The sequence below is a fragment of the Dufourea novaeangliae genome, unplaced genomic scaffold, assembly GCF_001272555.1.
Source record: "Dufourea novaeangliae isolate 0120121106 unplaced genomic scaffold, ASM127255v1 scaffold235, whole genome shotgun sequence".
NCBI lineage: Eukaryota > Metazoa > Arthropoda > Insecta > Hymenoptera > Halictidae > Dufourea > Dufourea novaeangliae.
Window position 1 is genome coordinate 507410 of NW_015374123.1, and position 15710 is coordinate 523119.

Genomic DNA, 15710 nt, shown 5'->3' on the forward strand with positions numbered 1-15710 from the left:
AGTAGAAGACTTATTTTAAGAAACCGTACTAAACGATTTATAATTAAGTCAGTTTTGATTATTTTCACTTAACTCTTAACTATAGACGACCAGTCTCACACATTATGCATAAGCCAACAACGACTACTTCGTACTTCGTAACACTTTTGATAAATAACTGAATGCTACTTTTCGTTACCGTTTTAGATTTAGTACACCACTTACTGACAATTGAAGGTACTCAAACGCTAGAGCTGCCGAAATTGTCCGCTAGGTTGTGCTAGTGAAAGTAACATTCAAATTTGTCTCTAAGATGAGTGATCTGTAATTAAGAGTTGTTAAAGATGGTGAATAGTCTTAAAATATGAATAAATATGTAAGCAATAAGCCAATACCAAAAAGTCATGGATGCTTCGTAAAAAGAGCCCAATGAATTCTGAGAAATGACATTCTAGATAATGACACACTATACTCCTAAGAACCAGCATGTATTAATAGTTGCGGTATGAGACCTAAGCAAATCTCACGTTGGTCCAAGCAGAGCTTACATACTCTTCGTGGCATCCCATTTTAAGAAAACCAATATTTACCATGAAACTAATAGAACTAATTTTCATCTCTATGATGTGAAAAATACTTCTACCGTTAACCAGACAAGATTGTCCACGTTCATATCTTGTCTACCAACTATATGTATGTACATGACCAGCGAAACAGAAAAACGTGAATGAACCTATAACTTGGAAACAAAGCAAGCAAATCGAGTCATAAGTACATGGTTCCTGAATATATTCTATCTTTAAATATTGTAATATGTTTCATGTAATATGCTTTCACTACCAGACGGAAAATAATGGACTATGTAGCCACAATAATTATTATTGAAGCAGTGTTTAACTACAAGAAACATTACTATCCCAAATTCATAATTCTCTATAATTTTTTAATCTTCTTAAAGATCAAGTATGTGCTAAAACAACCTATGTTTCGCCTATAGAAAAAGTACAAGGTAAGTGTCACTATTAGCAATCATGCACCTGTCACAGATCCATTGCTTTTTCGGTCATTAAAGTTAAAAATAAAGTTAGTTTATTTATCAATGTACCTATTACTATTGTGTTATTAACATTTAGTAACATATGTAATCACTATAAGTGGGCACAGGAAGATCACACGGATAGTAATAATTAGTTAAAAAGTGAATATTCTTTATGTCTTTCATTTTACAAAAAAGACATCATATATCGTAGAATGAGTTAAACTAACTACCAGGGAAAATTCAGTCGTATAATTATCCAAGGTATCGAAATAAGTAATTTTATTTACAAGACAATCGTGGGTTGAACAAATTTTTCGGCACGTAAAGAGAAATTTGAATTAAATTAAATTGATTCGCAAATGGGATTACTACTGCTAATTGGGTCTAACAATGACCAGCAATCTTTTTCAATCACTGTCGGTCGCGATAGAAAAAGTAATTATGGATCGTATCAATATTTCCTCAAGATAATAGCACAGACGTGGTATAAAAATCAATACGCCTTGTCTGTGATAATAGGAAAAACAATATCCATCGTGGTGTCAGATTAATCAGTAAAGGGTTCATTTAAAAGTGACGGGAAACAAGAGAAAAAGAGTGACAAAGAAATATCATCGATGACCATCCTCCATTTAGATAAGCGATACGCGATCTAGAGTTCTCGGAGCAAAGTCTGCTGTGCACCTTGAGAAACGAACGAACACTTGCATACAGCCAGGCACGTGGAAATCTTCGATAAATTAAGCATAATTAACGGATAAAAACAAATCGTTCATCAGTCGAAACTTGCTCGAAACTCATGTCGGGCTAATCGAACGCGAGGAATGTCTTCCTTATCGATGTACTCGAAATGATTATCGTTCCGAGACCATCTGTACCTTCGACCCAAAAGATCACTACGGACGAACACAAACCACAACGGTGCAATTATTGAACTCGATCTTTTACCTTCGCAAATCTACAGAATGCGATTAAACATATGGTATATACAACGAGCAGAAAATTTCTTGGGTAGAAATGAACACATGCTATAAAATAAAATTTATTTGTACGATACGCTGTTTTTCAAACAGACAACTTTGAGATTTTATTGTAATTCACGGAGCAGTAAGTTCAAATGAATGCCAGAAAGCTTGTTGTTAAAATATATTTTGTTAATCCTGAAACTTTATTAACCATTTACCACCACATTCTTTAAACCCACTATCACTTCAGTATACATATTTATTGTGATATTCATTTGAAAACCTGTCTTTTTCCTACAAGATTAACATCTTAAATCTAAACTTCATTTCTTTATCTATATTCCACATTCAATATTTGCTTTTTCTTTTATGCAACTGCTTTGAGAAACAAACGGAATCGTTCATAAAGAATCAATAAGATTGTTATTACTATATTCTTATTTCTTCCTAATTTATAGTCAATCCCGAAAAATTATTCGAAATATATGTATCTTCCATATTACCCCGTGATAAGCACATCGATTAAATTTTCTTAACTTAATATACAGAAGGATTTTGAATGTTTTAAATCTACACAATTTTTGTGAATTGCGAAGCCTCATGCGATAAACTTATATTCTTTATTTTCACTTTCCTCCCGGAATATATTTATACGGAAAATTATTTAAGTTTAAAAGTGGCGTGAAATCAGACAAATAAACTAGAAATTATGATAAAAGTTTTCCAAGCCCTGCAATTATTTCACCGTTCTCCCTCTTTTATATTTCATGTAGCTTACACTTCTGTTTTAGATTCTTTTACTTCATTTTGAATTACTTTTATGTAGGTCACAGATAAATTACAAAAATAATAAAATCCCGTTACAGTGAGTATAGCTAGTTACCTAAAATTTCTATGACACGGAACTAAAAATTTAGAATGAAGTGACAGAACATTGTAAAAAATAATCGAAACCACAAACTATTCTCCTTGTTGTGCTGCAAATTAGTAAGTTGATCTGACAAAATTATAAGATTCAATAATTCAAACCAAAAGAAAAAGAGCAATTCACGCGAATCAACTTAATAAAAGTCGAGGAAAAAAATCAAATTACATTCACAATCCCTTATCAAGTATTAAATGCAACAATACATTTTCACAAGTATCTCAAAATCATAACAAAGCAGTAATGTACAAAGTGTTTTTTGCTTTATTAAACGTTCTACGCCTTTATATGTTTTTCACGAGACATTCCGAGCCTAATGATTTCCCACAAAACGTAGGAAACATACACTACTTCGTCTAATTAACATTCCAACAAGCTCTCGCACGCTACTGTCGTGTGTCGAGGCGTAGACGATGAATCCATCGTGGTTTCATACAAAAATTATACAACATTAGATTAATTTTAAAAATACGGATAATCAGTGGGTTTCAAAACATTCCCAGTCATATTTTTAGAATGTTATTTCAGCCTCAGATCATAATTTAATAATATTGATTTTTTTCTCAAAATTAAAATCTCTGAGGCCATTAATTCTTATTATAGTAATTAATACTTACTTTTACGTATTAATAATCATCAGTTGTCTTTTGAAAACACGGCATTTTTTCAAGTATAAATACATTTATAGTTAAATACTAAACAGAATATGTCTATTACGTGTATGCAAAAGTAATGGATGTCCCATTCAAGTTGATATTACGGTTTTATGGTGTTTTTGGTCGGAGAATTCAACATTCTCTAGAAAAATGTAAAGATGTTGTAGGAAATCAAGAGAAACGAGGGGGAAAGTGGGTTTTCGATGGAAAAATGGCCACTACTGTAATTTAAATTATAAAATTACTTTAAATTATATTTAATAATTGTTTAATTAATAATATATTATAGATGAAAGATACAAATTAACAAAATATATTCGTAGCATGAGCTAAATAGTTACTCCACATATACACATATGTACAAACATTCTATTCATCATGTCTATCATTTGTTTCGTAATTAATCTGCAATTAACACCTTATTTATAAAAGAATTTGTTTTTACTAAATTATCTAAGTATTTGTGCGACATTACACATGGCTAAACACGTTAACTTTATGATTCGACCGTAAAGCCGATGACTTATGAACCATGTATGTTGAAAAGTGTACCTGACTTCCTGTAAATCTAGCTATCAACAGCTTTAAATACGATCAATTAATCATTCAGCATGTGTCTATGATGAAATGAATGACATATAAATTAACGAACAAGTGGTTCTTACAGTTGACCATCTACAATTTTAGATTGATGACAGTCAAATGTTATATGTCCGACGAATTGGTATATAAATTAATTATTGTATGAAGAACGATTCAAAATTACACAAAAACAATTGAAATTCTACATAACGATGTTTTCAATAAAAACAGTTAATGACAATAATTCACTTCTGTTTATCACAATTTATTTCTTATCGTCAAGTAAAATCCACCGAAAAAAATCGAATGTGATTTCTGTGTTTCGGGGATACATTGATTTGTCAGCAACATAATAAAAAATTTGGAATTGCTGACAAACTTAATGAAAGAAAGTGGAAAACATTTAATATGTCAAGATTCAGTGATACGTTCATAACCAACAGACACATTTTCCGATTAATTAAACAATACACTCATAGATGGTTATCGAATGACGTGTAATCGGCACGAAAGCCTCTTGTATTTTTTCAGCGTGCAACCATCACTCAAAGTGTGTCGCGAACAATTAAAAAGAAAAACAAACATGTCGATTCTCTCCCCACCGTGGATAGATTGCGATTCATCATTTACAGCAATTGTCTTGTTGCTGCCGCTGCGTTACGTGGAAATGTGAGAAAAACGGATGTTCAGCTATACGTACCTATGACGTACGTTACATAATAATTTATATAATGTAAATGTAATTGTTTAGTAATTATTAAACGACACACATATAAAGAATCGAAAGTTAACAAGGAATCCACTTGCCCTATTGAACTAAGTTGAAAAGAAAAGAACAATCTTAATTAAGCATTATCGAAGACTTTGATGATTAAATATACACAATATTACATATATTAATGTTAAAAATTACATAAAAGGCACGAAAACCGATAGAACTCCAACAAACTTATTATTTTATTCTATTTTACAAACTTGAATTTATTGTAAATGTGTAATACTTGTAATCTTGTTTTAAAAGTTCAAAGTTTGCAAAAATCCGTATAAATAGTATACTGTAATCTTTATGTCAATAATTTATTTATAATAAAATTAATTTCAATAATTATATAATAAAAAAAATGACCTAACCGTATGTAGATTTTTGAAGTCTAGAAATAAATGTAACGATTTTGCCATTACAACATTGACAATGTTTTGAGCATGTTCAAAGCAGTATTTAATCAAATTACTACAGAACCACCTAACTGGGAGATTTGAATACGGGCATAAGCAAATATCCTGATAATAATATACGCAAAATTTTCTCATATAGATCTTCACACCTTTTGAAGGAAATACAGACACTGATAATAAAAATGCAGAATATTGTAATTGAACGCGATTTGATTTAAAAAAAAAGTACAAATATATTCTTTTAGTACTTTACACCATGTCAACACTTGGTTTTTAAAATTTGAATTTTAATTCATCTTTTCCGCGTATTCTCACATTTTCTCCCATATAATACGATCAGATAGTATATGATAATATATGATGTTATAAGAACAAAACAAAATGTCGTTATTAATCAGTCGTTCAAATACTGTTTCAATAAAAAGAAAATCGATATTTTCAAAAGAAGTTCATATGGATTATATCATCGAAGATTCTCCGAACTTCATACGCGTAATCATAACACCTGTTTATTACTGCTGTGATAAAACTCTTTTGTTTTACACTCAACTACTTTTGTTTTCTGGCATTAACGTTCAATATGAATATTTCTGATACTTATCGCATGTTTAAAAAACAATAATTATGTTCTATTATACGACTGGACACTGATGTTATTTTAATTCTCATTTTAAATTGCCAAAAATCAATGTATTTTTACAAACAAGGTGAACAAATTATCGAACAACGAATACAGTATCGAACCATTATTTTATGTTTTATTTTAACATTATTATAACAATTGTAGCGTAAAACAGGTTATGTCTAAAATCTAATCTTAGTTTAGTTATATATTATATCACTTTCTCTCATGTACCATATTCCAACGAGCTCATAAATAATAAATTACGAATACCCAGAAAATATGTCACTGTACTATTGTAGAATGCCAAAATTTCCTTCACTTTTCGTTATCAATATTATAGAAACTCTCGGATACTCTTGTGATCTTCGACAATTCGAAATTTATTCCAAACGATCAAGTGATGCATTTTTGACTCTGTAGATGAATTTTGCGATCAGTTTTAAACAAGTCTATCGACTCACCGGAATGATGCAGCGAGTAGCGGAGGAAACGTATAGGTTCGGCTCAGCGATCTTTTTCTCTTACAAAAAGGAGGCCAGAGCGGAATTACATAACAGAAACGAGGATCCAGTGATTCGACTCGATTCCACACAATACCGGACCCGACAGTCGCGCACTCACCGACTTACTTTACTGAATCTAATTCAACGCTCGACAACGTCCCACCTCCGACGCGAGTTTCGCGTGACGGCGACGGCAGGACGGCGGGAGAGGAAGCGGCGAACTCGTGACGAGTTGTTCATTGTACATAATCGTACACTGTGAAGAGATACATTTATTCAAATCAATTCGCCGCAACAGGTAGCGGAGCTACGTGCGACACGCGGATAATTAGATCGAACGAGATCGTTCCGAGAACAGTTAAAAGGCCACACCATCGCCATAATGTGTCGATCAGTGGAGAATAGCCGAAAAATCAAAGTGTCAGATTTACAAGTGTTTCTATCTTAACCCTTGTGTAGGCAACCGGGTACCCAGGTACCCATTTCTGAATTTCCTTTCACAATTTTTTATGCTCTTGTCTAAAAAAGCACTTGGTATGTTATAGGAGCGGAAAATTAAGATTTTCGGAAAGATATGAAAGTAAAATTATCTATGTTTATTTAATCCGTCAGAATAGGAGTATTCCGATTGCTCATTAACCGTGAGTATTTTGGTTGCCCAAAGAAGGGTGAACCCGCTCACTGCATCTTTTTAGTATTTTGTACCAAACTTTTTTTTTTTATAAAATCAAGAGACAATTATTTAAGATTCTTTAACGCATTTTTGAAAATATTTTTATTTCTTTTTCATAAACAATGTGTTTTCTCACGGTAAATAACGCCACCAGTAGTCACAGTAACACCGTTTTTCTAATGTTTAGATGTTATTTAGAGAAGGTTCATACTGCCAATCGTCAAAAAATGTTCCAAATATTGTCACTAAAGTGATAAAGTAAATGTCCACTGTAGTAGACACATGCAGTTGTAATATTACTTTAAATTTGCATTCAATATAGGAATTTGTTGTTAAAACTAGAAAGTAAAATTTGCATTTTTTCAACCACGTGCCATTTATAAACCATTTGAGCATTTAATTTGATGATCATACGTTGAGTTCAATACTGTAGTACCTTTGAAATTAATCCGTAATTTTAATAAAATAGTAACAAATTGTGTGAATTTTTTATGTAAACTGTTTATCAACTTTGAAGAGACTTTTAAAAAATACCTCTGTAGATTTTGTTTATTCAATTTAGGACACGATAAATTTTACATTAAAATCCAGTTCAATTTCGTTTCAACCTGTAGAAGCGACAATTTTCTATTGTATAACTTAATAAATCTGATCGTAGCTACTCGAACAATAGTGACCATTCAATCTATTGTGTCTTTGTTTTCGTGAAATTTATTATAATATGTAGAATTAGAAGTTTTGCTTTGCTTTTAAATTGCACTAAATCAACTCATAAATAAAAGGACAGATTTATAATTTTTCAAAGACCATGACTATATTACGTCCTTGTTATGCCCCCCACCACAACCACACGATAAATTTTACATTACAATCAAGTTCAATTGCCCAAATTTTCCCAAAACGAAAAAAATAGTCGAAATTGTTAGACGGTACGTATTCGGTAAGTAGTGGTTGTTGCAATCGCATAAGATGCAATTATTCAGGCATTTGAATTTAAACTTAAACTCACAAAGACTCAATTAGTTCGAAAACAAAGCGCGCTACGACAAAATTTTATTCTATATCTTTGTCTTGTTGTTGTGTCTAAATCTGACTCTCTATATTCAATATCTTTTCGAGACTAAGAAAATTCGTTGTAATTGTTCAAGAAAAAAAATTCTTCATGATTTATGATGTATTAATTAATAATACCACAAGCTTAGAATATCGACGATAAAACAGTGACAGGATTATATTGAAATGTATGGTGATAATTTTCATCCAATATATAAATTTTATCTTATTTTATACTTTTCTTTAGTCTTAAGTACGTACAATATCACTTCCTAACATCCCCATAAACAGGTTGTGCCGGCCCTCTTATAATCACGTTGCTATCTTAACCACATTACGAGTCGCTTGCTGACAGTGGGCGACAATTCTTTAGTTTTATCAATGCTAAAAGCGAGAGGAGTAATAATGAACTAATGAGAGACAACAAAATGGAAGCAAACCATTAATTAATGGAACAGTCAAAGGATCATATTCGCTGCTGTCTTTGTATAATCACATTGCAAGTCACAGCCGATATCCAATACCACGAATCTATATGTTAATTATTAATTAAATATAATAATTTCTTTAATCTTCGTTTCATTTTTATGAAACCCATGACAATAGATACGTGATGCTTTTCCATTAAAACTGAATCTAAACACTTCCTTATTCGGACCATTTTTAATTATACAACACGTAAGAATTATACAATAAGTCATAATTTTACTTCCAGTAAAAATTGTTTCAGTAAGGTTATGTTTAACACGTTCACGCCGGGGCCGATTATAATTTGTTTTGCTATTAGGCGGCGTTCAAATTAATATCGCGCTTCATCTGGCGGCGCGTGATTATTGCCTGTTCAGACCTGCATACACGTTGTTTGTTTCTCTGCAGACGACAGTTTAGTGCGGGTCACCGGTGGCCCACGCCGCCCGATGTGACAGTTTAGTGTGGCCCACCGGTGGCCCGCGCCGGCGTGAACGTGTTAAACTTATTTATATCAAAAAGATCTTACTGATACGTTAGAAATGCTTCCATAAACGGAATACACATCATATGAAAATTTAACGTTTCATTGGCGGATGGCAGATGGTACTTTGCATGCATGATTTGTTACACACGGTCGTCGATCGCCGACCAGCCCCATAGCTGGAGGGTCTTTTGCTCCAAGGAGTTCGTGGAAGTGGTAGAAATATCGATTTCTAAACGTATTTAAGAAAATTATACTAGTATTACTGTTAGTTTAACGGACATATGTCTGCAGGCACTATAAATAATTGCTATCCTTTGTATGTTTAAAAATCAAATTTTAAAGAAGTGTTTTCTCGACATCTGTTAAAATATTTACAAAAACCATTGCAGAGAACATATAGAGTATAGAGCAACCAATGTCCTTTACACCATATGCGATCTACCTTTGTTTTGTAAGTAATAATTTCCTAAAATTCAAATATTTTTAAAATTTGCTGATAATTGAACGATTTAATAATTATGTATATTTGCTGAGGTGCTGCAGTGAAACAACAAAGTCTTAATAAATTCCGCTATACAAGGTGATGCCAAAAATGTTTCAAATAAAAATCTAATGGTTTCAGGGGAAAAAATCATTTGACGTGAGTAGTCTTTTTGTAAGTGAACGCGTAAAGGACATACTAAGATCAAACTTGTTTCTTGAAATGTAACCATGTTTTTTATTAAGAAAAATTCCGCGTGATACTACGCGCGATATCTAATATCTGATTTCAAACATCAATTTTAAAAAGTTGAGCATCGCATTAATAATACTACTTCATAATTATAAAATTAAAATATCTCCTAAACTAATGGTTCTTTGGCATAAATTTTTTAATACTTTTTTATAAGGAATGACGAGTTTCATCGATTAATGTATTAAAAACTATATAATCCCATTAAAAAAAAATTTTACCTTCATATGTCCTCTACGCGACCACAAATATTTACAAAATAATCACTGTATTGAAATCGCTGAATTGAAGTTGAGGGGCATCAGTTCGAGTACCTATAGCTTCAAGATAGTAAGTACGTATTAAAAATTGTTTTGTAAATATCTCGTTAACTATTAGGTTTAGGACTTATGAAGGTCAACACATTGTTACTCAGAATTTGATACTATATCGATCTATGGTACAAAAAATAGGTCATTCCGTTAAAAAAAATCAAAGTGACCTTGAAATCTCTAAAATGCCTCCACCCATAAAAAAACTCGTACCTTATAAGATGTGCTCCTTAATGCCATTTAAGTTCCACGTCTCAAAATGTTCATAAAGTGTACCGTTAAGTCATTATTCGAGGTGATCTAGTCAGCTGAGACACCCTGTATATTTTACAGATCGACTTTTACAAAGTTTGAAAATCTGAAAGGTTCAGAGGAATGAGTATAGCTTCTGGATACATGTGAAACGTGACGCAAGAGGTTGCATAGAAGCGGCTACTCCCTACAACCGTCGATGCACTGTCTTCGAGGATTTCCGTTTAACTACATTTAAACTCATTTTTCGAACGATTAATATGCCAAACAGTTGACATTCTTTTTATAGTATGTTTGCTCAAAGATACGTATACCTTACAGTCCGTCTTCAAAGCAAATTATTGTCTGACCGAATACAGATAATGGTTAAAGGAGTCAATAAGATAGGAGAAAGAAATGAAAACGAGAAAGCTTTAAATAAACGTTACGAAAACGAAGGGAAAATGGCCCCTAAATAAAGAGACGGAAAGCAAACGATGGGCTTTTCGTTCTTTTACTTGTTCCCTGGACGTACACGCATAAAACACATAGGCTTGGCTGGATATTTAGTACTTTGTAATATTGTTAAAACAGACCTGATATGCTGTCGTAGGACATTTTTTGTTCAATTTGAGCTCCCTATGAGCACTAGACGCATAAGTATTATCTCAAGAAATTGAGAGACATAAAAAATGGCAATAGCCAACAAATGACACTTGTTCATTATCAATAAAGCACTAAGTGTGCGTTATTTTTTAAGATTTTAAGGTATCGATTTATAACAGAAATTTTGTGTAACGGCAATTTTTGTTTCATGAACAAATACACGCGGAAGCATATTCTTTTAATGAAAGATATCCTGTGATTCCTGATTTGAAATTTCGTTTTTAAAATTTCGGGAAAAAGCTTATGACGTCCACGCAAATATCCACTTCTATTTTTACACTGGAAAATACTGAACTAAAGAAATAGGTTACTATTTACCTGCATCCATTTAATAGAAACAATAAAATAGTGGCCTTTTTCTCATTGTTACTCATAAGCACACAAGATGAAGTGCACATATTGAAAATATCTTAAACTTCATACCACTATGTAGGTACATATTTTACCAGATTATTATGTCAAAATCATAAATTTCAATTTGCAAAAACAGATCTACATACTGAAGAGTTAGTTTTTATTTAATATGTGAAATGTAAATATCACAACAAAAATGTTAACTTTAAATAAAATAAATAAATGATGCTTAGAAAATGTCAAACAGTGCTAATGTAAGAAAAGGAAAAGAAGCGATAATCTCGAATCAATCTCAATGCTAGTAGTCCATAACTATGTTTGTTGTTTTATCTGCGATTAACAGATCTTTTAATCTGACGAACTAAGCAGTCTCTGTCTCAAGGTTTCATAAAAAAACAAAAGCTTAAGATTAAAATCCAAAGGTTTAACTGCAAGTCTTGGTGATTTAGAACTTTGAATATGATGTATAGACTGTAGACTTTATGAGTTTACAGCACATGCTATACATATCATGTAGTTGAAAAACACAATGATGTAAGAACTCAAATAAAATTGAATATTTTTATTTCATTTTTATCATACTGCAACTCGCAACAAAAGCAATTCGATATACAAATGCAACTGAATTTACTGAATTATTAATTAATAACAACTTTTTCAAATCATTGTTACCTTTCACATTATTTTTTAAGTAACATTTGGTTACGTTATAAATACTGTAATGATACATGTAAATTTAAAAGGTAATAAATCCTAAAAACAGTTTCTCTTTCTTCATCGCAATAAAATGGTGAATCTTAGAAAACGAGTACTATACATATAATAATCATTGTATATTTCTCAAATTATGTATATTATGATTAATTAATTGATTAACAAACTCTGGCTTTTCTTCCATGATTACATTACGACTGGTTATAGTATGGTTTTGTATTTTATGTGACACGTTATGTTGTTATTTAATATTTACGTCAAAATGTTGCGTGTTCAATTCATGTCCTTCCTCGGATATCGTACTTGATCACGAAACCACATCTTGCTTAATTCTTTTTGTATAAATCAATCTTTAAATAGATGAACTTCTATAAACATCAGCAGTCTGACGATGAGCTTTAGGATCTCTAATCACCTGCTTCTTTCATATTTTCGGAAAAACGTCTACCGTGACTAGATAAGAGATACAGTTAAAGAGATAGCAGCTATCTTCTTTTCGGTTTGTTACACACTTTAACATCAATGTTCTTATCTTTTGATAGCTCTCCGCACATGTACCTATCATCTGATTGCATACATTCTTTTCCGTACGTAAATTAAAACGAAGGACTTCTTTACAAGTAATATTTTAGTCACACGCTTTCCTGTCTTTACGTTAATGAAAATTTATAGTATTTATCTGCACGATAACAAATTATGTTTGTCGCTATAGTAAACAAATCAAGAAGATATCGGAAACTTTTTTGAGAGGTTTAAATTTCTTTTTTCTCTTACACTTTAAGTGTAAATTATTTAAAATAGCCATTTGATCACTTTCGTTAATAAAACAAATAATACGCGTCGTTTGTTTTTAAAACAACAAAATAAGAACTAAAAATAATCAAACTATAATTTTGTATTGTTACAAATATTCACTTGTAATCTATTCAACTAAGTAAGTTTCTATACCTGTCCTTTTTAATTCATTCAAGAACGGGTGGAAATAGTCTGAAATTGATTGTTATTTGTAAAATTTAATTCTAATAAATGTTCTAATAAGTTAGTTTCATATTCATGGGGATCGATTTAAATGTCTCACTCTGTATATCGATTTAACAATTTTCTTTGTCGAAAAAGATTTATTCACTCTTTCACGCAGATTACTGTAAGTACTGACAATGGAATCGAAAACTATTCATCTCTAGTTTCTGGATCATTGCCAGACGGTTCAGTTTAGCCGTAATTCATCAATATCTGCGACTTTCGATGCTGTAAATCCTTGAATAATTATAAAAGGAGAAAACTCCTTTAGAGGTAAAATACAATAACAATAATCCTAAATATGGTAATGACTGGTTCGTATATCGTTACAGTAACTTTATTAATAGATATCTAATTTTGCAATTAATATAAAATATTTAAAGTAAAGATTTATTTATGAATATTTTTGTACATATTGTAGAAGTAATAGGACAAAAATTCAATCCTTAAATAAAATAAAACGAATAATTAGTATGATATTCGAAATATGGCGATAAAGATAGTGCACGATCCTACAATTGTTTATAGTACATACACAGCTGACTCATTAATATTTAAAATATGTAACATGAACGTTTGTGCCACATATTTAAAAAATGAAACAATACTACTGATGTCTTAAATAAAAATACAAATAAGTATATAAAATTTTTGCAAGATAGAGTAACAATAACATCTTCATTTTCTTCTAAAATAAACGATATTCTTCGAAGAAACAGAAACAAACTTTCCAACGTTCAACGTAAATCATATTTAATCAATGATATGAGGGATTACAATTATCTAAGTACGATTTAATGTTGCCATGATTCTATCTGCAACTGAAACGCAATTCTCACCCGTTATGCATATGATACATGCATGAAAAAAAATGTTACATAATTTGGAGTTTAATAAGGTCGAATGAGGATAGAACGGAAGTTACTGAAAGAATCCTAGTCAAATCAAGAATTACCCGCGCCTCGTAAGTTCTATTTTAAGAATCTCTTTAACCGTGAATAATATACTATAGAATTTTACTGAACACATTTCCTCGATTACCAAAGAAATACATTAAAAAATTCCTTTTTGTTTATCATATTTTAAAACGATATTTCGTTCAGAAGTTACGATAATTACAAAATTTTAAGTAGCATTTTAGAAAAAAATTTTAGTTATATATCTTACAACTATTATGAAATTATAAAACAATAAATATAAGTTCTATAAGGTTCTTGTAAGTTAGGTAAACGTCTAAATAAATAAATGTAACACTTACTATTATTTGAATATGCTTGAATAAATTCTTATTCAGGTGGTCTATAAGTACTTAAATTCCGACTTTTATAACTGAATTAATATAAAAACCACTTTCATCCGAAATACATATTTTCAGAATATTATTTTAGAAATAACAGTACATGAACTTCCAGTAAACTGATATGTAGGTATATGAACGAAATTTTTTTATACAAAATATAGAGCGGTGTATTCATACATTTGTAGTGGCTAAACAATTAATTTGCACAATCAGGTCTTTTATAACAAACATATCGGACGAAATACAGAACACACAATTGTAAAAGAAATGTTGTTTGAAAACTTCCTACAATTAAATTGGAGTAAAGCGACGCAATTTTTTGTAATATAATTCAAAATCTATCAAATTATTTTTACATAGAAACTGTTTATGTGCAAATATTCCTTACTCACTTTGTAGTAAAAGTTTATACTAAAAAAGTTTCAGAAGTTTATGTTATTAAATTAATGTTAAATAAAGAAATAATTGGTTTTTAATCCCCTTCATATGAATTAAAGAAGTTAGACTTTAAGAAGTAGGTACATACAAAGGAAAGCAAGATTTGAATGATAGAAAATAGAATAATATTCTGAAGGAAAAAGTAAATTGGAAAACTGTTCAGAAACGATTGGTTTACAAATTAGGTATTACATCTGTTGTATTACAAATAAACAAAATATATATGACTTGATATTATAATTGGAAACACACATGATGAATACGAAATTTAAATTTATACATACATTTGTATGATAAATATGATACTTCCAATTTAAACTGTAGATTTTAATTTCTATGGCTGGGAAAAAGAAAACCAGAATTTAACAAAACGTTTGTGTATGTGGTGGCAAAACATGAACAAATCCACTAGTTCCAGAGCATGTCGCAAGATGGCATACGTTTCTCGCAAGTACACTTTAGAGTATAGTCTATATAAAGCTGGCATGAGAAATGTTTTCCATCCTTGTCTATGGGGAGCAAAGTGTTCAGTGATCGGCTAGTGAGAATGCTGTTGCTGAAACCCATTATTAACTAAACAACTGCATCCACATTTTCTTATGTGTGATGCAATTTTTGGAGGCCTCTTTACTTAATAAGAGGCTTAAAAAGAAGAGTTCACTTCACACAAAAGTACAAAACTATATTATAACCTCTTGTTACTTCCATGGAATTTCAATTTAATAAATAGTTAAAAGAATCAGTTACATGAATTCTAATATTTGTTTTTATTTCTCAATGATTAAAAATTAAATACATATATTTAGGAGTGC

General features: G+C 30.9%; 1 protein-coding gene across 2 annotated transcripts in view; it reads right to left on the bottom strand.

The window, feature by feature from the left end:
* The window catches only part of LOC107191204 (V-type proton ATPase 116 kDa subunit a), a 57140-nt gene that overhangs the window by 21634 nt on the left and 19796 nt on the right, over positions 1 to 15710 (bottom strand). The window contains exon 1 of one of the 2 annotated variants that reach the window (XM_015580182.1): positions 6409 to 6556. The exons of the other annotated variant lie outside the window; for it this stretch is intronic. The gene's annotated coding sequence lies outside the window, so the exon portion shown is untranslated. Of the gene's footprint in view, positions 1 to 6408; positions 6557 to 15710 lie in introns of those variants that run through there. 2 annotated transcript variants of the gene reach the window in all.